The 26,900-nt window shown below is 42.3% G+C and overlaps 2 protein-coding genes across 2 annotated transcripts in view; one reads left to right on the top strand and one right to left on the bottom strand.

Annotated features, from left to right (window-relative positions):
* The window catches only part of LOC126266861 (CREB-regulated transcription coactivator 1-like), a 674,669-nt gene that overhangs the window by 23,761 nt on the left and 624,008 nt on the right, over positions 1-26,900 (bottom strand). The window lies entirely within an intron of this gene.
* The window catches only part of LOC126266862 (UNC93-like protein), a 224,995-nt gene continuing 200,858 nt past the window's right edge, over positions 2,764-26,900 (top strand). The window contains exon 1 of the mRNA XM_049971484.1: positions 2,764-3,083. The gene's annotated coding sequence lies outside the window, so the exon portion shown is untranslated. The remainder of the gene's footprint in view (positions 3,084-26,900) is intronic.

The following is a 26,900-nucleotide window of genomic DNA, read 5'->3' as shown; positions in this document are numbered from 1 at the left end:
TTTGTTTTTTTTATTATTTCATATAATCACTATTGTCTCAAAAAATTACCAGTTTCGACAGTCTCAAACCGCCATATTCAGTTCTAATAAATAAAATTGAAAACTTCTGTAAAATTTTGAGCTGTGAAATATGTTCTGTATTATAAAATAAGCACACTGTCTTCAAGCCACAAGTAGCCTACCGGGAACTTCCGACCGCCGTGTCATCCTCAGTTAAGGATGCGGATAGGAGGGGCGTGTGGTCAGCACACCGCTCTCCCGGTCGTTATGCTGGTATTCTTGACCGAAGCCGCTACTATTCGGTCGCGTAGCTCCTCAATTGGCATCACGAGGCAGAGTGCACCCCGAAAAATGGCAACAGTGCATGGCGGCCAGGATTGTCACCCATCCAAGTGCCTGCCAAGCCCGACAGCGCTTAACTTTGGTGATCTTACGGGAACCGGCGTATCCACTGCGGCAAGGCCTTTGCCGTATTATAAAATAAGGGGTAATAAAATTTCTCATACTTAGCTGCTGCACCGGAGGGACCATGCGTTGTCGCTAACTAAAATGGTGTTCAGTTTATATAGTTCAATAGAGAAAATACATAAATCCAACTAAGATCGACATTTGGTGGTGGTTACAAAAGCGCTAAAAATGCAATACATATGTTTCGTTAAAATGAGGAAATTGAACATTCGATCTAAATTTTATTATTTAGCTATTAGACAGAGCATTCGTTTTCGTTTTTTAATGTGTACGTAGACTTAACAAACTCTACGTCATTATTTTACTAATTTTTATAATATACCGAGAGTTAGAAGCATTATTCCATAATCTGAGAGGTAGTAGTATGTACCAAATACAAAAAATTCCATTAAATGTGGGCTCTAAAATTCATAACGTAAGAGCTATGAGCACTTACTTGTCCATCTTCTCTACTGTGAAACATATCTCTTCTAATGGAAACATATTGCTATTGCGAACGACATACAGAATGTAGTAAAAAAATAAATTAACGAATGTGAACACATGATACTGTTCATATGAATCAGTAGAATTTCTGATGTACTCTGCTTGGTGCACTTGTGAGCAATCGCTAAAGGAGGTGCTCTGTTCATAGTAAGGCATGATTCTGTCTGATCTGAGGGGATCACGCACTGTCTTAAAGACACCAAGCTAATCACGGATGTGCTGTGTGCTGGTTGGCACTGATAACCTGTTCCTGTAGTGTTCGTATATATCAAAAGTTTCAAGTATATCAACAACTCTTCCCAATCTATTGCCCATTAAATGTCTATGTTAAGTGTTCTCGGACATTTTCGGGGAAAACGGATTCGCGCTCCACCCTCTACATATCTCCAGCCGTTCTTGGATTAGTACCTCCTCAAGATATATGGATGGACAACAGATGACGAATGCAACTGTTTACTGCATTCTATAGATCGTTCGTAATAGCAATGCGCTTGCAGCTGAAGAGATGTGTTTCACAGCAGGAATATTAACACGCGTTGATAGCCCTTAAGGTACGCATCTTAGACCCTTTTTCTACTGGACATTTCCGTCGCTTTGGTCCATACTACCGCTTCTCAACGTACTGAATACCTTTTAACACTCTGTCTATATTGTACAAAGATGAAAAAGAATGATCTCCCTAAAAACTAAATAAGTAAATTTTTAGATCGAATGTTTACTTCCGCCGCCCGGAGTGGCCGATCGGTTCTAGGCGCGACAGTCTGGAACCGCGCGACCGCTACGGTTGCAGGTTCGAATCCTGCTTCGGGCATGGATGTGTGTGACGTCGTTAGGTTAGTTAGGTTTAAGTAGTTCTAAGTTATAGGGGACTGATGACCTCTGCAGTTGAGTCCCATAGTGCTCAGAGTCATTTGAACCATTTGATTTTGTTTACTTCCCTCATTTTATCGAAACAGTTTTAAAAAAGCAATGTATTTTTGTCGGTTTTTAACCAGCTCCAGATGTCAATGGTGGTAGATAAATATTTTACTTTGTCTCTATTCTACTATATAAGTTTAGCGGAATACCTGTTACATTAGTGACAACCCATGGTCCTGCCGCGCAGCAACTGTGTACGATAAATTCTATTACTTCCTTAGTTTAAAATATAAAACATATTTTACTCGTGACACCTAAAATTATCGTGGAAGACAGCCGTTTGAGGTGGCCAGAACTGATGATGTGTAAAGATAATTGCAATTGTGTCGGAGAACATAAACAGAAATTAAAATATAAAAATAGTGAAATGTAGCTGTCGAATTGCTATTTTTAGGGACAAAATGAAAAAAGTATTTCGCTCTTTATCTTCCGTAAGTTGTACCGCATGTAAACGCGGCAAGTAACTTGGTTACCTTATACTGGAGTGCTATTAACCTCCTAAGACCGAAAAAGATAAATTCGATAGCTTAACTGTTATCGCATGCAAGCACGAGGCATTAAAATGTCTCACGCGTGCAGCTGGTCCAGTGGGTGACTGTTTTTTTAACCCAACAGGGTCGTTATCCGTTATCCCACGGATTGCCAGCAGCCATTTACAGCCAGCAGTAAGTGTCGGAGATACGCCGCCGACCCAGCTCAACACGCTCGGGCGAGAGGCGGATCGCCGACGCCCGAGGCGCCATCCCAGCACTCACATGGAGAGGAGGCGCCCGTCGTCGGCCGAAATCCCCCGGGGCGCCTCGGCGCGTCACGTGACCGCCCGACCGCGCGCCGCGATTGGCTGTAGGCTAGGGAGCACTACGTGACGTCAGCGGCGCCGCCTACCGCTATACTAGCAGCGGGCGGCGCTGCCCGCGGCCGTAGTCTTGGTTTCGCTGTTGCGACGAGTGGAAGTGGTGCGCTCGCTGCGAGGCTGCTCCCGCGCGAAGAAGACGACGACGACTGCCGACTCACCGGCCGCTATCCACTCGACTCAGTTTCCGTCGCCGCGAACCGTTTTAGAAAGCTCGCCACCGCCGGCGGAGCGCTCAGTGCATCGCGAGTGACACACTTGGGCCGACGACCCGTTGCTCTGTCCGACAGCTCCCGTTCGCCGGGAAGTCTACAACTCGAGCTCCTGGCGCGCCACCGGGCGTCTCTCACCCTTGCAAGTAAGTTCGGCGGCACCTACTGGCGCGGGTCTCTCCTCTGGACGACCACAACTCCACAGTCATTTCCGTCATCGACCTGTGAATCAAACGCCTTTACATCCGAGCTTACCAAAAACGAAAACAACCCTGTATTTTCTTACTTCATCTTTTTTTCTTCTCCCGCGAGATTACATGAGGCTCGTAAACATATATCTCTTACGCTCTGATTTACATCCGGCCACTGAGGACAATAATACAGAAAGGAAATTACAGTTGTGTTACCATGTTCGAGCCTATTTTTCCACAATAATGATGTTAAATAGGAGGCGTCGGATCCACTTGGACGGCAAACAGACTACTTCGGATCCACTTGGATGGCAAACAGACTACGATCGGACGTAAAAATCCATCCCAGCACTCATCTGCAGTTATTTTAGGCTATCATGCTACATCTTAACCAAAGACGTTGGACCAAGGATCGTACCAATGCCTCATCGAGGGACTCTACCAGCATTACACGGTTGCGCCCCCCTGCAGTAGTGTAATTATGTTCGCCAATGGGTAATGTAAGGTTAGTAATGGGCAAAGAAACACACTGCACATTGGCGTACAAGAAAATAAAGCTATCATATCCCAAACGTGATTTGAACAGCTTTGCAAAGCGTGAACTTTTAAACGACTAGCTGTTGCCTTCCTCCAAACCTTGGTCTTACCAAGTGAATTATAGAGGACCTATAGTTCGCCTGGACTCCGTGCCACGCTTCAGCCTGACATGTTTCGCATTAATAAACCACTGGTGGATGTGAAAGAAGCTGTAAATGACAGGAAAGGATCCTAGGACCACCAGAAGATCGAACCTACTTTCGGGCTTGTGGCCTTTCAGTAATACAGAAGCAAATTGTATTATTGCGTAAGAGCTAATTTTCCGTCAATAGTACCGCCATTAAAAACGAAGCATCTGATCAGTTTTTACGGCAAACAGACCTTTATCGAGCACAGGAACCCATGTCAGCATTAATCTACAGTAATTTAAGGCGTTCATGCCACATCTGAACCAGAACATAGGGACCAATAATCGACCCAACTTGTGCTCAAGCAAGACTACACCTTTTCATATTTGCACCTTCTCTACAGTAATGTAATAATAGACGATAATGGGCAATAGAAGGATGTAGTTGGCATATTGCACCTGGAGTTAAAAAAAGAGTAAAGCTGTCATCAACTTGAAGGTTGCTTTGAACACTGCAATGCTTTACTAGGAGTGGCTTTATTGAAGGTGGTATGTTCTTCAATAAATAAATAAATTGCGTGTGGCTCCCATCTGCGTACAAGCCTTTCGATATGATGCGACTTCGGCAGCTTACGTGTCAGTTTTGTTGCATGTTTATTCAAGCGGTTTCCTTTCTGCTCTCACCACCTGGCGTAGACTGATTGTGTAGACTCCGTTACAGACCATTCCACCACTGATAAATTGGAAGCGATCACCGAGAATCGATATTGGGACTTTCACGACAGTAACCAACAACGCTAACCACAGGAGCGCTTGCTTCCTCCGACTTCTGAACTGCCAGCTTTAACGGCACCTACAGGTTAACGTGAACTACAAACCACCGTACAAGTCGATATTTTTCATGTTAATAAATCAGTGCCATAGGAGAAAGAAACTACAAGTGACAAAAATATTAGGACCTTTTGCACACTAAAACTGTGTGCTGGTGTGCTGTACTGGGACACGAGCCCGGAACCTTTTCTTTTCGCAGACTTGTGGTCTACCGACTAAACTACGTAGGCAAAGGTTCTTGGTTCGTGTCCCGATCCGGTACACAGTTTTAATGCGCCAGGAAAATTCAAATCATCGTACACTCCACTCCAGAGTAAAAACTCATTCCGGTAAAATACTGAACGAGAACAGCGGAAATGTGTCTCGACCAGTAACCTCCTAGAACAGAGAAATTTGCAAGTCTCGTATGCCTCCTGCGTTGAACAGTACCAATTATTTTTGTACCTGTTCGCACTAGTTCTTCCGCACACTCTTCCGCCATGTTTCGGAGTCTCACCACTAGTATCTGACCATGTATTCAACATCTGCGTAAAGATTCCGAACCGCCGCAGCATTTAGTTCGCGTTGCTTCACTGGCGCGTGTGCTGTGCGACTCGTAAACATATTTCTTTCCCCTGGCGCTCGCAACGGCCCCTCCACCTGACTGTCGCAACGCTTGTCGCCCGCGCGTAATAACACTCGATTGTGAAACGTCAACGCCTGGGCCGTCCGCGATGTGGGGGAGTCGCCTGACGACGGATACTCGCCGGCTGTATTTGCGTGGACAGCTGATGAAGCGTTATCCCCGCTGTCCGAACGCTGCTTGCCGCTTGCCGGACGCGTTTGTTTGTGTCGCGCGGGCAGTCTAGGCGCCAGGGTACCTGATCTCCGCTGCAGCTGCAACTGCATCTCGCGGTCTACGGCTGCAGTCACCGACTGTGCCAACAAAGCCAGGAGACACCTGCGCTGCTCACGTCGCGCGGCAGCTGGTGGAGTTGCAACAGACCTACTGGAATGTCCTCTGGAAATACTAGTAGCACAGTTACTTGCGGAGTGTACATTTTTTTTAATCCACAGTTTTCGACGGAGTGTAGATTCAAAAAATTAGCTCCTTATAACGCGTAACTGCAGACTCTGTCATCTCAAGTAGCAGTACATAAACACTGCATAGAACCAAAAGAATAACATCAGGTTTTCTCACCATCAGTTCGCACGGCAAATTGTCACAAATGTAAAATGCAAAACCCAGCGACAGATTTTCAAATGTTCTTTAAGGGATATATTCTAAGTACTTTGGGATAACAGACTTGCGTCTTCTATGGCTTGTTACTGAGTAATTGAATTATGTTTGATTTCTTGCACCCGGATCTGTTTCGTACGGTAACTACCTGCACAACAGTTAAAATGGCGATGGTATGCGCCGTGTGCCTTGTTGAGAAACAAACTTGTCACTTTCTGTCTGTTGACAACAGCAACGCTCATTTTAGTATTCGCCGTCAAGTTTGCATTCGGTACCGCTCAGTTCTCTCTCGGTTTTAAAAATCAATTAAAACAATCTCAACCGTGTTTTCAGATTTTTTTATATGTTAGCAACCGCTTTCGGCCCTTTCCTCAGAACATCTTCAGGCTTACACCGCCATTATGGCTGCTGGTCGCCGCCACCAGTAGCCATAATGGCGGTACAATCCTGAAGATGGTCTGAGGAAAGGGCCGAAACTGGTTACCAGCAAGTAAAAAATCTGAAAACACGATCGAGGCTATTTTTATTGATTTTTAACATTTCATACCGATCACTGCGCTCCAGCCAACAATGCTTTTTAAAATTTCGAACTTTCTCGGTTTGTCTTTGCGGCAATGTTTGTTGTACGTTAACAGTGAAACGCAGCAGTAAGGATAGGTTTCCTGATGAAGAGTCGGCCGACATACACTTCGTATGTGCAACTGTTCCCTCAGCGACAGCCGACACATCACAGTTCTTTTGTGTGTGTGCAAAGGAGCCGATGAAAAAAGAAAAACGGATCTTCCCACCTTAAGGTTAATAAATATTACATGCTTTTTCATTGTTGTGAAAGTATTTTCAAAGAAACAAAGATAGGTATAACCAATCAAATAAACCGTAATCTGTAACGAGCGTCATGAGACCACGGGTCTGATAAAGCAAAATATTCGGAAAGTTATCCCATCAAATTTCGTCGATGGAATTAAAAAGTTGATCTCGAAGTCTTCAGAATAAATTAGATTGATATGTACAGATCGGTAGTAAATGTGGTGACTGAAGGGTTATTTAACCTAGAAACTTACGAGCGTTCTTTGACAGTTTGGAAGTAAGTGTATGCCCCATGAAGAACTATGAACTGCCGACTTCGTTCCCAAACAGTGATAGACGTACGGTACATACCCTCGGATACGTCGCAATGCAGTGGTTGCCACTGACGACTGCATCCGTAAATCCTTGTCTATGGAAGGTCTGCGTTCAAATATCGGCGACGGCCGAAGATATTTGTGCAGTTAGAATCTCCGTATTAGATACTGCCAGCCATTTGAAGAGCTTTTCGAATAAAGAACTTAGTAAAGTGACATTAAAGAGTATTGGAGTTTCACAACTTGAATGCCACCCACCACTGGCCATTGCAACCTGACACTGGTAGATGTTAAGAGTTTTGGTAGTCCAGATCTATGCAAATCCTGATAACTAGTTTCTATAAATCAGTGCAATAATACTCGGACACTTGGGTGCTCACTATTGACAGAACATAGGTGTCTACCAATTTTAGGTACAAAAAGAAGCAGCCAGTCGCATAACGAAATAACCGTTGATTAGCAACCAGTCACGTAATTAAATAATTCTTTATTTACATTGCCAGTTTCGATCTAGAAGGTTTGTATTTTGATTCATAGAGATGTAGAAGTCGTAAGAACATCTTTCCTGGCAGGTACTCCTCGTCCTGCCTCTCAGTTCATGTGATAGCCGGTTTAATAGTAGAATCAAAAGAAAAGAGCTCAAGTATCTTAGGCATCCTTCGACACAGCCAAATATATCGAGGGAGTATTCAACGCTCAGGAGTCAAACTATACAGGGTGTATCAGGAGGAAAGGTCAATAGTAAGGCATATGACACAAACGATCATTCGAAGTAAAGAAGTCCGATAAACATGGGCCTTTAAATGGGTATCTTAAGAGCTTTGAGCACTTGTCTGTCTACGACACTGTGAAACAAATCTTTTGTATTGCAAGCTCTTTGATTTCCATCTTCGTTACCGTGAACAATTCTCTTCTATTGCAAGCTCTTTGCTTTCCATATTTTGTGAGGAGGTAGTATGGACCAAAGCAAGAAAAAAATGGTCTAGTAAAGATGGGCTCTAAAATGCATACCCTAAGATCTATGCGCACTCTTTCAGTAGAACACATGTGTTTCACAGTAGCGAAGATTAAAAAGTGCTCATAGCTCTTGGTAAATACTTTGGAGCCCATGTGTAGTGGACACTTTTTTCTTGGTTTTCTCTATACTACCACCTCTCAATATATGGAAATCAAAGAGCTTTCAGTAGAAGTTTGTTTCACGGCACCGAAGATATACTCATAGCTCTTAAGATATGCATTTTAGAGTCAATGATAACTAGATCCCTGGGACACCATGTATATTAATTCATAGTTTGACAACCAGTAAATCACGTTTAGCCTTCAGCTAACAGCTAAATTGCGTTTGGAAAGACAGCCCAACCACTCTTTGGTTACTAACCACTCGTTTTGTCCCGATTGTTACAGCTAGACACACAGTTGTGAGTAAAGTTTTGTTGTTGTTTAATGCAAGAATATTGTTGTATCAATGCTTGCAGTAATTCAGAGCTTCCTGAAACCCTGCTCTGTGACGTCTGTATGATGTTATTTTCCGACAGCGCAACTTCTTCAAATCAGAAGTTCTTCAGTACACAGAAACGTATGCTGAGTGCTTTAGGAGGAACCTGACAAACATCAGATGTGATAACACGCGCCATTTGAAGGAGAATATATCACATAAATTTAAGCTGTGTTGTCAACGGTTTCCTAAATTACTAGGAATTAGAAAGATCAGCTGAAAGTTAGTTGAAATGTCGGTAATTACTGCCAATTATTGTCAGGATTCACGTTAAAAATTGCCATCGCCAACCTCCATGTACTTACAGCTAGCGTAGACAGATCCTGTGTTACTTACAGAAGCTAGCGTAGTTTTCTTGTAAATTCTCTGCATCTCTTCAAAAGAGCTACAAAGTTCCAAAAAATATTGGAACAAAATACGGAAATTAAGGATACTTTAGAAATGTCATATATAGCCAGTTTCAGTCGTCCGACCATCGTTAGGTTCTTATACATCAAATAAAATAATACATAAGTAACACTACAGGCTTAAACTGTCACTAATATGTTAACTGATGTAAAAGTTAACAGCAACAGACACGTAATGCTACGTCACGTACTAACGCAAAAGTGTTAGGCGAAATATAAAATATTTATCGTCAAGTGGTAAAACCATGAATAATACACTGAAAATAAAAGTATGCCATAAAACAGTGATGTGATTCATTACGAAAACCACACAACATAAAGACGTAAATGGTTCGCATTTGTACAGAGTTACCTGTCATCACATCGCAATATATAAAATAAGTCGTCAGTCTATAAAAAAAGGTGTGCTATGAAGTAATTTGTATCACGATAAGAGGACCGGTATCTCCGTACGTCGAGCGGGCTAGCCGCGCGGTCTTGGGCGCCTTGCCACGGTTCGCGCGTCTTCCCTCGTCGGAGGTTCGAGTCCTTCCTGGGGCATGGGTATGTGTGTGTTGTCGTTAGTGCAAGATAGTTGAAGTTAGATTAAGTAGTATGTAGGCCTGGGGATCGCTGACCGTAGCAGTTTGGTCCCATATGAACTTAACACAAATTTCCGAATCTCTATACGAATGCGTATTATTTACAGTTTTATCACCGCATGATAACGATTTTATATTTCGCTTGACATGATAATGTGGGTACTTTCATTTGAGTCTGTGACATTTTTTAGGTGTTTTACATTTAACAGATTCGTGACACTTATGTATTATTTTGATGGCAGACGACTGAAACTGGTTGTATAAATGAGGTATTTTACCAGCAGCTAATGGCGGTAATATGATATTTTCCAAATATATAACAGCTGTAGTGCACCACCTCCTGAAAATTAAGGGCACGTTAATTCACGATCAACTGCAAAGTTTGCACCATGACGGTTTCAAATACCTGTAACTTGAAACATGTTGGAATGAAGCGTATATTTTTATTAACTCTGGCAGGAAGCTACAAAACAGTGCATCCTCCTTTTGCAAAGTGTGTGATTCATACTGGAAAACGTTTACGTTTTGCCAGAGCGGCTAGTGGGTCCGGCCTTCGGGGTCGCTCCCGGCCACGAACCCAGGCCAGCGCGCTTACGTCACGGCGGACGCTGCGACCCTGCCTTTGTCCCGGCGCCTTTGTCTGCTGGGGCCGCCCGGATGCCACACGTTGCGGGGCTCAAAAGCCTGCGGTGTCGTGCAAAATTGCTGCACCGTGTGTAACGGGTTCGTCATTCGAGTCCTGGGAGCTGGCAGACGGAATACCCGTCGGCAGGCGAACAGGATGCTCCACTGTGACAGACAACCGCGACAGGCGTTGAGAGCACTCGGCTGTTCAACCTGTCACCGAATCAGCGATAAGGAAAGTGTTTCACTCATCTGAGATTAACGAGCAAATATGCAGCAGCTGTAACATACGGCGCTCGTCAACGAATATCTCCTGTCCGATATGGAGCTGAAATCGAGTTACATGCTTCGGTATCCCCGAGATTATATTCGCAGCTTTTTCTTGTTCAGTGTGATATGAGATCGTGGTGAAACACCGAAGTTGACAATGTAAATCGGTATGACAGACTTTAGCAATGCCTCGCTGCAATCCGCAACGACGGATGGGAGAGGCTAAAGAAGACACGCCCTCTGTCTCAGCACAGCAGCGCCCGCACACGGAGATTAATATAGAGCCGAGCATGGAGGCGCTCTGTAGCAATTCGTGAGCCAAGCTAAAGCATCAACATCATCGAGTAGGACAAAAGCATTATTCAAGACAGAGACGGAAATGCTCTTTTGCAAATGTTGAACATTGTACTCCAAGAGAGGAGATGTAATTGTAAGCATCAAGTGATGCTTTGATGATGACCGTTGTAGGTCGGCTGCTGTAGCCGAGCGGTTCTAGGCGCTACAGTCTGGAGCCGCGCGACCACTACGGTCGCAGGTTCGAATCCTGCCTTGGGCTTGGATGTGTGTGATGTCCTAAAGTTAGTTAAGTTTAAATAGTTCTAAGTTCTAAGGGACTAACGACCTCAGAAGTTAAGTCCCATAGTGCTCAGAGCCATTTGAACCATTTTTTTGACAGTTGTAAATTATCAAGCACTACTGTAAAACAAAGTATTGTATCAAGTTAAGGAAATCTTTTCACTATTTACATCATAAAGTGAACTAATATTTTATATGTTGTAGTTCTTATAATCCATCTTGCAGAGCAATTAAAGAACCCACAGTTATGGCTTGATGACTGTAGCTTCGTCTGGTCGCAACACTCAACTTCTGAAAACTGCCCTCATCGACAGTACCAGAACTTCACAACTAGCAGCAGATCTGCTGTTTTCGCTTAGCCGTTCCCAGTAATCCGTCAGTAGGCCATACTGCAGGAACTAACCAGTGTTAAGCTAGAGAATACTTACGGCCGTACCGATGGCGTACACAGATAGACCCTCGGAAAGGACTGTACAGGGAGGACGTAAAAATTGATCGAAAGAAAAAAAGGTTTAAGAATTAACTGGAGGAGATACATCAGTTCTCCTGACTGTTCTGTTTCTGTTTTGTGGCCATGAGAAGGAGCCTTTCTCTCGCCCCACAACTGTAAATGCACGTTGTTGCCACTGTCATTTCATGCAAGTAGCATCATAAAGAAGCAGACGTATATCTTTAGCACGGTTTGCGTGGCAACAGTGGGCTTGGCCCACATAGCTACCGCCTACACAGCTCGCTCACGTTCAACAGTGGCGATCTTACTTCTACATCTATACTGTAAGCCACCTTGTGGGCCGGCCTGAGTCGCCAAGCGGTTCTAGGCGCTGCAGTCTGGAACCGCGCGACCGTTACGGTCGCAGCTTCGAATCCTGCCTCGGGTATGGATATGTGTGATGTCCTTAGGTTAGTTAGGTTTAATTAGTTCTAAGTTCTATGGGACTGATGACCTTAGAAGTCAAGTCCCATAGTGCTCAGAGCCATTTGAACCACCTTGTAGCTGGGAACAATTTCTACGTCACTTTCACTTACCCTCTTTCCTATTCCAATCACGAATGATTTGTGGGAACAACGATTGCTGGTAAGCCTCTAATCTCTCTAATTTTATCTTCCCGCGAGATATGTCTTGGAGGAAGCAATATATTTGTTACTCTTCTAGCAACGTACGCTCTCGCAACTTCAAGAGTAGACTGCACTGTGCTGCAGGACGCTTCTGTTACAGCGTCTGCCACTGATGTTCATTGAACATCTCCGCGACACTTTAGTACTTTCTAAATGAACGTGTAACGAGACGCGCTGCTCTTCCTTGGATCTTCTCTATGTCTTCTATCAATTCTATCTTGTACGTATTCCACACTGATGAGTAATATTCAAGTATACTTATCTACGGTGGTGTACGATCTCTGCCTGTGAGCGGTTGCTAAAGCAAATATGCTAAATAACGAAAGGCTACCGATTTTTGCCGATTACTGCCGATTGAGGTCTGGAGCGAGACGCCAGGTGGAGTAACCAAACAAAAGAGGTGCAGAGGATAGGGCATTTACGTCTCCCTCCAACCAGTACTTTTGATGCTCCTATGCTTTGGTTGATACTATCTGCTGTGTAAATGAAATAGAATTCGCGAGTTATCTGTCTGGCCTTAATAATATTAAAAGAATTGTTATTCGTTGTGCTTATAGCTATATTCTGTTCATCTGCGTTGAATCCTTGCATGAACAAACGCAACCCTGCAATTGGTCATCGTCGGCATTGGTCAGTCATCTGATGTCGCAAGACCACTGAATGTATGCCTTACTGAAGTAATAGGTGTCTTGTTATACTCCGGCACGTTCTTTGCTAATCACCTTGCTAAACTTTAAACCCTCGTAATTCTTGTGTTAAATCTCTCTGGACCGTCGGTTTCGTTGCTCTCCGTTTTTGTTAAACGTACGTACCAATTTAAAATGTATTAAATAAGCGCAAACTAAATTGCAGAGCGGTTGTTTTTTGCGGGGGCGAGGAGAGGCGAGTTACAGCGTTACCAGTGACGCACAATCTCCTTGGTACGGTTCTGAGATTATAATTAGATTTTTTGACAGAGAAATGAAAAAGCAAATTGTTATCTTAATTACTCTGACTGACAGAAGGATGACGATAATATGTTTAATACACAAGGAAGTGTATAAAATGACCTCCAGTTGCAAATATTTGACTCATATTTTGAGGTAACGATAACAATTAAACTTTGTATGTGACACACTTGAGTAAGTGTGTCACCATTTTACGATTGCACAATTTTGCTCTGGAAGAATACTTGTCTATCTCTGGGTTTCTTGTCCGTTTTTGGTACGGAAACATAGCCGACACTCTAAAGCCGAAACTAAGTGTCTGTTTTTACTTTTATCAATTTACTGACACAAATATAAATGTCAGAGCGAGCCGATTCAAGCAGTGAGTTAAAACGAGAATGAAAACTCTCGCAAGTACTTGTTGTTCTCCAAAGCCAGAAATACATGTGCACGCTCTTGTACCTGAAGGGTAAGTTGCAGAATTCGTGTAGGGGGTCAGTGGACTCTTACACGATCTTATCTGAATTGCAGAGTTCACGTTCATCCCTCTATAAGAAAATGGCTTTCCCAAAAATCTGCTGCAAAACGCAGGTAGACCAGCAGAGGACCCGTGATAGGCGCAGTTGATCGAGTACGTAAATAAATGTGAAGCCTCGCACCTGAATGAGCGGAGAGATCCATTATTTCTCTATTACACTGTTAGCGATAAATTACTGGAAACACTAACAAGCGTAAAATACCTTCATTTGCAGACGCTACATTACAGGCGCTGCGCCTTGCGCATATTCCAGGATGAGTCAAAGAATCAGACACCATTTGGCTACCTTCTCCACACGTCTCGCGAAATGGCTCTGAGCACTATGGGACTTAACATCTATGGTCATCAGTCCCCTAGAACTTAGAACTACTTAAACCTAACTAACCTAAGGACATCACACAGCACCCAGTCATCACGAGGCAGAGAAAATCCCTGACCCCGCCGGGAATCGAACCCGGGAACCCGGGCGTGGGAAGCGAGAACGCCACCGCTCGACCACGAGCTGCGGACCTCGCGAAATGACCACGACGAGAAAACCAGGGAAATTACAGTCGTACCCAGGCTTACCAACAATCGATCTTCCCCCACGTTATTCGAGAACGGAACAGGAATGAGACGAGACAGTAATGATACCAAGCGTACACTTCGCCACGTCCTGTTGTAGATGCAGGTGCAAGAGGTGAGCAGTTACTCAGACTGTCACTGAAAGATCGATACTGAAAATTAATCTCTGAGCAGAGATTAATAATCAGCTAGGTAGCCACTGTAAAGTAAGTCGCTCTCAACGACAATCTCCCGTCCAATATATTGAGCTGTCACGCTGATAAGGGATAGTATAAGCAATTTGAGGTAAACGACACTGTTCGCTGACTTACACGCTACTTCAGTTACTTACTGGTTACGCTTCTCTTGTCGTAACTTAGCTCAACATATGCCTGGCGTCTTGTAACATATCTCACCTGATCATTCCAATATGATAAAATGTTATCCCACGACTAAAGTACTGTACATCGACGTGTTACAGGCTGTAATGCAGTTGTTCTTTTTTTTTTAGTTCTGTGGTATGATTGCCATTGTATAATAGTACATCCCTAATGTAACATACAAAAGTACTTTTTAATTGTCAGGAATAGTAATTCTTCTGCGGCGTGTTAATGGATGGGAATGAAGAAAATTATCTGATTGAAAACTTTTCTCAAATGCTAACAAAAGAATCAGCCCACGTGGCGTACAAAATTTAATTTCATTTTATTCATTACAGCCAAAATAATAACAATAAATAAATAATAATAATTTATCCAAAATAATAAAATTAATAATAAAAAAATAAATGGTATATATATGTTCTGCGCATAAAAAGATTTTCAGATCTGGTAATCTTGTGTTCGTATGGAAAACACCAAAGCTATCACATGATCCATATTGCACCAATTACGAGGTGCCAGAGTCAGTTGTCAGGCCGGAGAAAGGTGAAGGTATACAGGACCATGCTTATCAAAGCACTGTGCCGTTCAAACCGGCTGTAGGGTTGGTGGCTACTTTTCATGCACATTAGTGTAGCAGTTTCCACACATTCTTGGTCGGTTTTGGCTAGTATACGACACTGTGACGCATTTTCAGTCTGAACGAGGTAGCAGCACATAAACATTCCCGCAAATACTCTTTATGAATATGTTGTGAATTATAGCAGGGTAACCAAAATAACACAAGAATACGTAATTATCCTTATGGTCACGTGAATTGTGTATATAACTCAAGAAGAAACATGTAAAGATGATACAATACTGCAAAGTCACTAAAGTATAATGACTGATACAAAACACAGTGTTTATTCACTGCAGCTTGTAAAAGCAGAGTCTTCGGGAACAATACTACTTTTACAATAGTTTTAAGTTATATCGTAGTGTAGATTAGAATTCTTCATACACGTCGATTCTCTCGAGAAAGTACCTTTTCATATTTTATGATACTACTTATCATGACTTTCAAATGGTATGATCATTGTACAGTGCATACGTTAGGACAAAGACAGTATGGATTATTCCGTTGTATTTAGTCTCTGTTCTGCTTTTCACCGCGGAAGGTTCTGGATGTAATGAAGTCTAGATAGAAAAAAAGCCCAGCGAAGTAAAGCTACCACAACTGGACAGACGTTCAAACACACAGTAAGTCTTAGAAAAAAATAAGGAACTCTTATAGGAAAAATAAAATTATTCAGAAAATTGCAAGTGGGGAAAATGAAATTTACATATCGGTCTTAAGTCATGATTCTTGTTATCAGCTCGACAGAGTCAGTACATATCCTTATACAGCCACGTGCATTACATTTGCCCACAAAAAGAGAAAAATACAAAGCGCTGAGAAACACCTTCTGAAGAAATCCCGCGCCGGATGTGAAGACGTACACACGTCATACTAATAATAACAACAAAAACTCGGTCTTGAGGAGGCACTGTGAAAGATAGTCGCCTCGTGGGAGATTTTATAAAGTGACGAATGCATGACAAAGCTGAGGACATTTGCCAAGTCTAGAGTTAATAACTTCCCAGAAAAACATCATGACAACACTTCCTGTAGAATAACACTGCCTGGTAACGCCCTCCTGATCAGAGCGGGTGCCCCTGTGATGTCGCACTGAGAACTTGCGATGTATTTCCTTTCTTTAAAATGGTTCAAATGGCTCTGAGCACTATGGGACTTAACAGCTGTGATCATCAGTCCCCTAGAACTTAGAACTACTTAAACCTAACTAACCTAAGGACATCACACACATCCATGCCCGAGGCAGGATTCGAACCTGCGACCGTAGCGGTCCCGCGGTTCCAGACTGTAGCGCCTAGAACCGCTCGGCCACGGTTCCGGACTGCGCGCCTAGAACCGCGAGACCACCGCGACCGGATTTCCTTTCTTTACTTCCTTTCTCTCTTTCCTAGGGTTTATCCATGGTACGGAGTCCTTTATTTTCCTCATTTGGCAAATTTATATTTACTTCAACTTTGTGATCTGATGCCCTGCTTGTCGGCGGTCTTCAGTTAACCTAAGGAAGAGAAGTCATGTTGGCCATCTGTGAATCGTGTTAACTATGTGTGTGAGCGCATTTTAACTGTTTGTGTATCGTATTTTCTGAGCCGAATATTGAGGACTACACCAGCATTTTCCTAAACTATCGTGAAAAAGGCCTAAAAATGACACCAAGGTCATTAGTATGAAGTTCGATCGTGGTGTGCCCCATATGTGTACCTCAGGAGCCCGTAGCAGACGCAGTGGCCAGTGTTGCGTTGACGGGACTGTCTCCGCAGGTTGCGGTCCACTTCACAGGGGACGAGTTTTGTAACCCGGCTACGCTACGCGACCGCGCCGTGGGAAAGTCCACCTGCGACTGGCCACCGAAACGTGTCGCCCATACTTCTGCCGGAAATCGTTGCAACAGACTGTAGAACACCACGGTTAGCCCTTACATTTGTTTTCATGAACCTCTACCACACAGCATGTTCTCAGGTACCTTGCTGTTAGCTTAAAGAAAGTAACATTTCGTGTTATTATTATTATTATTATAAAGGTGCTTACAGCTGATTTTTTTTCGTGAGGTGTGGCACCTTTAATACTAAACACGTAGGCTGCTGAACTTTTATACCGCTAACACAACGATGAGAAAAAACTGAAACACAGTGAGAAAGCGAAATAACAGTGAGGCACAAATGAATGGTTGGTAAATCAATGGAGCAAATATTTACTACTTAACCCGAGATACTAAGCCCTCGTAAGATTTACCATTGCAGTAGGCTATAAAACAGGACATCTAGTACTTAATTTGGTATGTAACATTCATAGGAGAGCTAATAATTGAAATTAACGAATGCATTACCTATGATTATAACCGAGCGTGGTGGCGCAGTGGTTAGCACACTGGACTCGTATTCGGGAGGACGACGGTTCAATCCCGTCTCCGGCCATCCTGATTTAGGTTTTCCGTGATTGCCCTAAATCGTTTCAGGCAAATGCCGGGATGGTTCCTTTGAAAGGGCACGGCCGATTTCCTTCCCAATCCTTCCCTACACCGACCTTGCGCTCCGTCTCTAATGACCTCGTTGTCGACGGGACGTTAAACACTAACCACCACCACCTATGATTATGACTTCCTTTGAATAAGGTGTGGAGAAGTAAACTTTACCACCGTCCAGTAGCAATGTAAAATTTTTTCCCCTTTTCGCCAGCCGCGGTAGCCGATCGGTTCTAGGCGCATCAGTCCGGAACCACGCGGCTGTTACGGTTGATGGTTCGAATCCTGCTTAGGGCATGGGTGTGTGTGATGTCCTTAGGTTTAAACAGTTCTAAGTCTAGGGAACTGATGACCTCAGATGTTAAGTCCTATAGTGCTCAGAGCCGTTTGAACCATTTTTTCCCCTTTTCGTGTTATAGGGTTAATATTACAATAGGCCAATTTTTTTTGTACAAAAGACGATCGACTGCGCTAATTCTGTTCCGTAAACATGACGAAAGTGAGTCCTATTTCGATGCTGGAAAGTAACTCCTAACTCCAGTTCGTGCAACGTGTGAGCAGAAAACATTTTTTAATAATCTGCGCGCCTGTAATACATTTAATACAGTTGATTTGCTCTCCTTTAAATAATATGCATGTTCTACACTTTTCTTCTAAACGAAAGTCGTCTAGGACTTTAGACTGCACAATGTTTCTCTCCAATTTCTTCTCACACAATCGGCGTTTCCAGCATCTACTGTTGTGCCCAGTCAGCTGAACGTTGTGCGGTCACGGGACGACCAAACACGACAGCTCGTCAGTGCCATTCTGTCACGTCTGCACATCGACTCGCGTTAATGCGCCGATTTCATACAACCGACTGGCTCATATCACCCCTTTACTGCTGTAACTTGCGTCGGAGATGGAGGGACACGTGACCACCTGGTACCAGACCGCAAACATCCACAGAGATCCAAAGCCAAAAGTCTGCTATCTTGAGGTTCAAATGGCTCTGAGCACTATAGGACTTAACTTCTGAGGTCATTAGTCCCCTAGAATTTAGAACTACTTAAACTAACTAACATAAGGACATCACAAACATCCATGCCCGAGGTAGGATTCGAACCTGCGACCGTAGCGCTCTCGCGGTTCCGGACTGTAGCGCCTAGAACCGTTCGGCCACCGCGGCCGGCGCTATCTTAAGGGAATGCCTAATATTTTGCCCGGTGAGTTTAGTAGAGTGTGAAAGTGCATATGACGTAAATCTCTGCGTGTAAATGGCGTAAACATTTGCAGTTGTGCGCCCCGCTAACTCCTGCTACGAGGCGGTCCAGCCTCCTGAGTGAGGCGCTCGAACCATCAGTCGCAGCTCGCCTAGCGGCCGGTGCACCGCCTTCACCAGAGTTGTCATTTGCAGGGACGCACAGCCCGCGCGCACTATGCCAGTCTGACGTCAGTCGCTCGTTGCGGCCTCACACCGGGCGGCCCCCTATCAGCGTGCTACGCGATGCCCGCCGTGTCACGCTCACTAAACTAAATATTTGCAACGGCGTCGCGACACCTTTCTGACTCTGTTCTGCTGGTCCGGGCTTTCTCTTCCCGCAGACAGCAAGTCATTGCGTACACTCTTAACTCAAGTGCCGAGCAGAGACTACTCTGCAAGGTTATTTTAAGAACATTATTCGCAGCGTTTGTTCGTTGACATAACTGCACAAAGTCGCGAGGGCTATTAACTTCAATAGTAGCCTCTCCTCGATGCTATTCAATTTGCATAAGCAGTAAAGGAAACAAAAGAAAAGTTCGGAGTAGGTATTAAAATCCATCTAGTAGAAATAAAATTTTGAGCTTCGCCGATGACATTATAATTGTGTCAGAGACAGCAAAGGACTTGGAAGAGCAGTTGAACGGAATGGACAGTGTCTTGAAAGGAGGGTATAAGATGAACATCAACAAAAGCAAAACGAGGATAATGGAATGTAGTCGAATTAAGTCGGGTGATGCTGAGGGAATTAGATCAGGAAATGAGACACTTAAAGTAGTAAAGGAGTTAGGGAGTAAAATAACTGATGATGGTCGAAGTAGAGAGGATATAAAATGTAGACTGGCAATGGCAAGGAAATCGTTTCTGAAGAAGAGAAATTTGTTAACATTGAGTATAGCTTTAAGTGTCAGGAAGTGGTTTCTGAAGGTATTTGTATGGAGTGTAGCATTGTATGGAAGTGAAACATGGGCGATAACTAGTTAGGACAAGAAGAAAATAAAAGCTTTCGAAATGTGGTGCTACAGAAGAATGCTGAAGATTAGATGGGTAGATCACATAACTAATGAGGAGGTATTGAATAGGACAGGGGAGAAGAGAAGTTTGTGGCACAACTTGACCAGAAGAAGGGATCGGTTGGTAGAACATGTTAGGAGACATCGAGGGATCACCAATTTAGCATTGGAGGGCAGCATGGAGGTTAAAATCGTAGAGGGAGACCAAGAGATGAATACACTGAGCAGATTCAGAAGGATGTAGGTTGCAGTAAGTACTGGGAGATGAAGAAGCTTGCACAGCATAGAGTAGCATGGAGAGCTGCATTAACCCAGTCTCAGGACTGAAGACCCCAACAATAACAACAACAACAACAACAACAGTTTCTTAACGACGCAGAATTTTATTTTGTAGGACGAACGTAACCACGATACTACTGTTATTATTGTTTCTTTCCATTTGTGTCTGTTGCGTGCGTTTGAACATTTTTAACGTGTTTTCCTCCTTTCCTCGCAGCATCTCCTCATTTGTTCGCTGTGTTGCCTTTACGTTCTTCAGTTCCATCATGAATTTTATCAGTTATTAATATCAGCAAATTTACGTTTACGGCTTAGGGGTCAAAATTTCGTTCTAGATTTCTCATCTATAAGGCTAAGTTTAGAATATTGTTTGTGGATCTACTGTTGTACATTCTACATAGATGACCGTAAAATTATAATCTTTTTTCTGACCGAATCTGCAATTTTTCTCTGTAACTAGACAGATCTTCTGTTATTTCTTTTTAATCTAACTTCAACATCAGTATTTCGGTCGTAAGATTTTTCTTAACTTCTTTCTTTCCTGTTCTTCAATAATTTTTGTTTTGGATTTGCCACCCATTATCACGGTTTCAATGCTTCTGTTTTAACAATTGTGTTGAAATATCGTAATTTTTCCGTTTTTATGAACAAATTTTTGTTATTTCTGTTCCATGTAAGTTTGTATGCTCTTTCTAGATTGGCACTATTTTCTTTGTAAGCAGCATCAGTGAATATCATAAAGACGTAAAATTTTTGGAGTTATTTAATTGTTGTAGACGGAGGAAAAGCTCAAAAAATGTTTTTTTTTTTAAGTCGCGGTCCATCTATATATAGACTATCAAAATTTGATTCGTAGAGTTGAATCCAGATTCAAATTAGCTTCATATTCAAAGAAAACTTCATGTATTGTGTAGCACACAATACGCCGGACCAGTTTCGTTGTACAACACAACAGCATTAACCGCGATCTTTTTTAGTCTGTAGACCAAATAATTATAATCCTGTTTTATTAGTCTATTGGGATATATTTAAGACGTTATTTTAAGTTTTCGATGTAATTTAGTAAATAAATACCTCAAATTGAGAAATAAAACTCAACAATAAAGAACGAAAAGTGGAGACAAATGGCAAAGAACATTAAAACTTCTGGATTTTCATTTCATCTATGACAAGACCCACCGCGTAAACAACTTTTCGTCTTACAGATACTTAGCCACATTAAAGAATACATGATCGAACAACTACTTGAACAAATTCTCTGTTTGCTTCAGATTTTCAATCTTGACGATTACTGGTACAGCCGTGTGATATTTCCTCAGAGGTATGCAGCGACACACAAGGACGTAAATCAAGCTTTTTTTAAAATATAATGCGACTGACAGTGGATGTTGCGATCTGAGCAACCCACAGGTAATACAGCGTTCATGGGGACGAATGCTAAGTTGCATCCATACTTCTTTTCTGAAACGCACAAAAAAAGGAAGTAAACAAAAATGGTACTTAAATTTCCATTTAAATATAGATTACAATTATTTCGGTAGATTTCTTGTTATAGGGATGCGTCACTGTACGCCTAAATAGGCAAAGGTATATTTGGAATTTGTCATGTTCACTGCCATTTTGTAGTCCTCACGACATATCCGAGTCTACTCGAATTTGGCCGCTTTCATTACACCAATTGTCCGTAGAAGAACAGCTAAGTATGTTGCACAGTTGATTCTGCCTTGTTTTCCTTTTCACACTTTTGTCTGTCGATGTCAGTGTGAAATTGAAACTGTATTTGCTACTAAAGTAATAAATTCGGAGACGTCAATTAGAGAAACAAAGAACGTTCTCCACTGCGTGTTCTTTCTTTTTATTTCCAGTAGACAAAGGGCCGTAAACACGACCCGTTAGACGATACTCGCAAAACAGTAGATACCTCATTTACGGTTAAGTGTATGGGAAATTCTCAACGGAAGTGAGCTCTGGGAACCACCTCCCCATCGTTTCGGCGCTCTGCATAATTTGTGCTTCCGACAGCAGCAACCGACTGCCATTCAGCTTTGTGTACACCCTCTCGCGTCGGCAACCAGAATGGAATGGACACGTCTTTCCTGTAATCTTGCCACTGTTTCAATCGTAGCAGTTTCCTTTAGCATTGGGATTGCTACCGAATTGCTGTAGGTGTTTATAGTGAAGTATTCCCTTGCGCGGACGTCATATCCAAAATTCGTGTTTCACGATTTCTTCAAATCTGTGTCGTGACTTGCCGCCATGCTTCGTTAATGAAACACATGGCCGATTTCTTCACCGCAGCGCCTGGTCAGGCTCATGGAATGATACCGTGTTCAGGTTGCCACACGACTGACCTCCCAACCGAGTTCACTGTTTCAACAACTGCACTGCATCTGACGAAACTCTATCGCCTTCATTGCATTCGCAACGTTTTTTTTTTTTTTTTTTTTTTTTTGCGTCTCTTGTCTTCTCTGCTCAAAAGAGTTTTGTTGAATTCATTGGAGGTCAGCCCTTGTTTTGATAGGGCACAGCTTTCTTCGATATTCTTTACTCAAACGAAAATTAATAATTCTTTGCAAAACGCTGTCTCGGAAGTACCACATATCAGTTTATGCTAGGGTAACAGTAGAGTTTACTTATTGACCGAATAAAAATCAGTTATGTCGAGAAAGCACCGCTGGGCAATAACGCCTGATCTTCTGCTAGCTAGTATAGATTTGAAAATAGACTGGAGATTATGACAATGACGGAGATATTTTTTGATCAATACTTTTAAGTCTGTTAGCGTTTTAACGGTCCAAAGGTGCTCTCAGTGCAGGTTTATGAGTGTGGTGTCTAACGGTGAAATCATATCGCAGGATAAGGTCAAATCATTACCAAAACCTTTATTCATTTAAGTTTGATCGTGCAATGCATAGAAATTTGTTTTTCAAAAACTGCAGCTGACCCTGGCGGTGATCCCCTCCCAGTCAATTGGCCCTGGAGTGCTTTTAGTATTCTCCAAAAATTTAAAAACACGCACACATAGTGGAAGCTATTAACCTTTATTGTGCGCTACAGTAACCTCACACACAAATTGAGAAATATATGAATTACAAGTTGTTACTACTTGTATCGGTAGTTCATCCACTTTCGAAGCGAACTGGAAGCAGACAATGTATCTGTACTAATTTTAGTCTTCAAGAAGCTGTTCTGCTTTATGAGCCTGTTTACATGCTCCAGGGGTCTCATACCTATAAAATTGATGTAGCAGTTTTTTTTTTATTACAGCCATGCCGTCACCGTTTAAAACAATGTCACATCTCTCTCTACTTGAACTTCACATTAGCTTGGGCAGCGTGAAGCACAGGACCTAGCACAAAGCGTTATGGAACAGGTCAGTTTTTAGACAAATGCAGCAAAAATTATTTAGACGATTCCTGTGGTTTCAAGCTATGCAGCAAAACAGTAAGACTATTTTGCGGTGATTAAGCTTTCTCATTCCACAAATACTTATTACGTTATTTAAAAGCGGTTTCGTCTTTTAGCCTACAGTTCGTATTCTATAAGTACACTTGGATCAAATAATCCCCTTTTTCAATGTTTTCTGACTTTCGAGTGCGCAACTAACTCTCGTAGCATGCCCATATATGCAGACACTTCTCCGAAAATAAAGTGACTTCAAGAATACACTGTTTCTATAAAGGTCATCACAAAATGAAAACTCAAAGATGATATTGTTTAGACAAAAAATTTCGCAAAATTTTCTTTCTATCTCACGTGGGTCATTTAGATAAGTTTAGACTTGAATGAGAAATATGTTGCTGAAGAAACAGTCTAGGTTTTCACGTGTAGCGACAGACCTATAACAAAATACCTCATTTTTAAGTAAAAATGGTGCGATAAGTGTTGAAATAGTATCTACCCGAATATGAACGAAATGTTACTGAAATAGACTAGCTATCTAAAATTCAATTTCGACAGAAACATGATATCAATGCTACAGTCCCTCTGCCCTCGTCACAAAATCTGAAGACGTGCTAATTGAGCAGTGTTTTCATCGGTGTGTTCCCTACATCATATTACTTATGAGCGCGATTTCAAAATGCTTTCGCCTTTCCATATTTCGAGAGAGTGATTTGTATAGATGGTAATCGTGCTTTGCATTGGAACTTTCCTCCTATACTGTAATTAGCCGCTCGGAGAATGCGGCTATACAGAGGGACTGAGGAACTCGACGCTAAGGAATGTCTCGGTGTCCTGAACACAATGGAAAGTAACGCAACTAAATAACTGGAGAAACCCGGCCGCCTCGCAGTTCTCGGGAAAGCTAGGCCATGCAAGTAGCTTTCGGTGCCTACTTCAAATTCACAAGTACGGTTTATTTTATTTTCCCCCGTTTTGTCTATTTTCCAAATCCAGTTGACCAGTCAGGCCTTATTCATTAAGTAGGCTCTCTTATCTAGTACGATCAATAAATGTAGCAGAAGTATCCCGTACCAAAAAGATAAACACAAAAAGCAAAAGCTGCCTTTTCGAAATCACCATAGAATTCAGATGAGCTGCTGGAGTTTCGTTTAGAATGCCAGCGTTCTGGAGGCTCAAATGAGACATTACAGGATGACCTTTGTCTGTGCTGCCCGTCCTTTGCAGCACCTGTCGTCCTTTGTCAGTGGGGCAGCCGCAGTTTGTTTACAGACAGGATAACGCTGCAGCCAATATATATCTGGACCTTTAGCTCTTTACTAGCAGTAGCACCGCATTCACCGCAACAGGTTTATTGTTTCCTGAATATCTGACTTAGATTTACTTCCTGCTATATTAAGGAACAGGGTATACGTGCTTGTACATGTGGTTACAGTCAGATAGATATGTAAAAAAAACCTCGATGATATGTACTGACGAAGGCGGTAATGCATCTTAAGTTGCCATAAAATTAAGTAAACTGTTACACTTATAAATGTTGTGAAAGTGCGAGTAGGACTTTGCGCTCCGATAGTTCTGTACGAACATTGTTATGTACATAGATAATAATAATAATAATAATAATAATAATAATAATAATAGCACATGGCTAAGAAAAGGCAATAAATACAGTGAGACGGAAGGATTCATGATTGCAATACAAGGATCAAACAATAAACACCAGATATTACAGCAAGCATATTATTAAAGATCCCAATACCACAACAGATAAATACAGACTTTGCAAACAACAAATAGAAACAGTAGATAACATCACACGTGGATGTACAATACTAGCAAATACAGGCTCTCTGAGCACTATGGGACTTAACATCTATGGTCATCAGTCCCCTATAACTTACAACTACTTAAACCTAGCTAACCTAAGGACATCACACAACACCCAGCCATCCCGAGACAGAGAAAAATCCCTGACCCCGCCGGGAATCGAACCCGGGAACCCGGGCGTGGGAAGCGAGAACGCTACCGCACGACCACGAGATGCGGGCTAGCAAATACAGAATACACCGGAAGACATGACAATGTAGCAAAAATAATACATCAACAACTTGCCATACAACATAAACTAATAAAACAATACGTTCCCACATACAAGTATGCACCACATAATGCACTGGAGAATGATGAATACAAATTATATTGGAACAGAACCATTATAACAGATAAAACAACACGACATAACAAACCTGACATCATACTCACCAATAAAAAGAAGAAATTAACACAACTAGTTGAAATATCCATACCTAATACAACAAATATACAGAAGTAAACAGGAGAAAAAATTGAAAAATACATCCAACTGGCTGAGGAAGTTAAGGACATGTGGCATCAGGATAAAGTTGACATTATACCAATTATACTATCAACTACAGGAGTCATATCACACAATATCCACCAGTACAACAATGCAATACAGCTACATCCAAACGTATATATACAACTACAGAAATCTGTAATCATTGATACATGTTCAATTACCCGAAAGTTCCTAAATGCAATTTAACATATACTGTACAGTTAAAAGGAAGTCACGCTTGATCAAGGTCCGCGTCACTTTCTATTTTTAACCAGACATAACGTCTGAGAAAGGAAGTAAAGAAATAATAATAATAATAATAATAATTCCATGTGGCTCGATGGCCTGTGCAAGTCTTTCTACTGGACGCCACTTTGGCGAGTTCAGTGTGCCTAACCCACCCCAGTTGTCCAACCATGGGAAGAGGAACTACAGTTTAAAGTGGAGTCCGAACAATTTGTTGTTTTTGGCGACTACTCATGCCTTTGAAAGGTGGAGGCTATGTTATAAAACGTAAACTGAGAAATACGAGGTCCGACCGAGATTCGATCCCGCGACATCTCGGTTTCCAGGCACTAGCTAGACCATCACGCTCGAAATGAAAACAATTCATCTTAAAGTGTCACCCTAGCTTGTATAGGTGAATGTACGTAATGAATGTGATACATTAACATTGCACTTAATGACTGACTGATGTAATTAAACTTTGGATTACTAAGAATGTATAATTGTAATGTCTTATGGTTAGTACTTCTACACAGATAAAATTAATCTCGTAACGAAGTGGAATAATTCTCATTAATTATCCAATGTCCAAACTAATGTAACAAGGCTTAATCGGTCTGCATTATATCTTCAAAGTGTCGCAGAACACGAGCATCAATTGTTATGTCTTGTCCGAAGCTGCGTGATATAATGTACTGAAATAAAATTGTGACCTGCCAATAACAGTAAAATTGCAGTTGTGAAACTCGTCGATCTCGTAGCGCAGAAGTAGCCGCCGGTGATCTCTGGTCGCCTGTGAATTTACTGTTCATAAATAGGAACAGCTCTGCCCGTACCGTGGCCGTGCGGTTCTAGGTGCTGCAGTTTGGAACCGCGAGAGCGCTAC

The sequence above is a fragment of the Schistocerca gregaria genome, chromosome 4 (genome assembly GCF_023897955.1).
Source record: "Schistocerca gregaria isolate iqSchGreg1 chromosome 4, iqSchGreg1.2, whole genome shotgun sequence".
Classification (NCBI taxonomy): Eukaryota; Metazoa; Arthropoda; class Insecta; order Orthoptera; family Acrididae; genus Schistocerca; species Schistocerca gregaria.
This window is presented reverse-complemented; position numbering and strand designations above follow the sequence as displayed.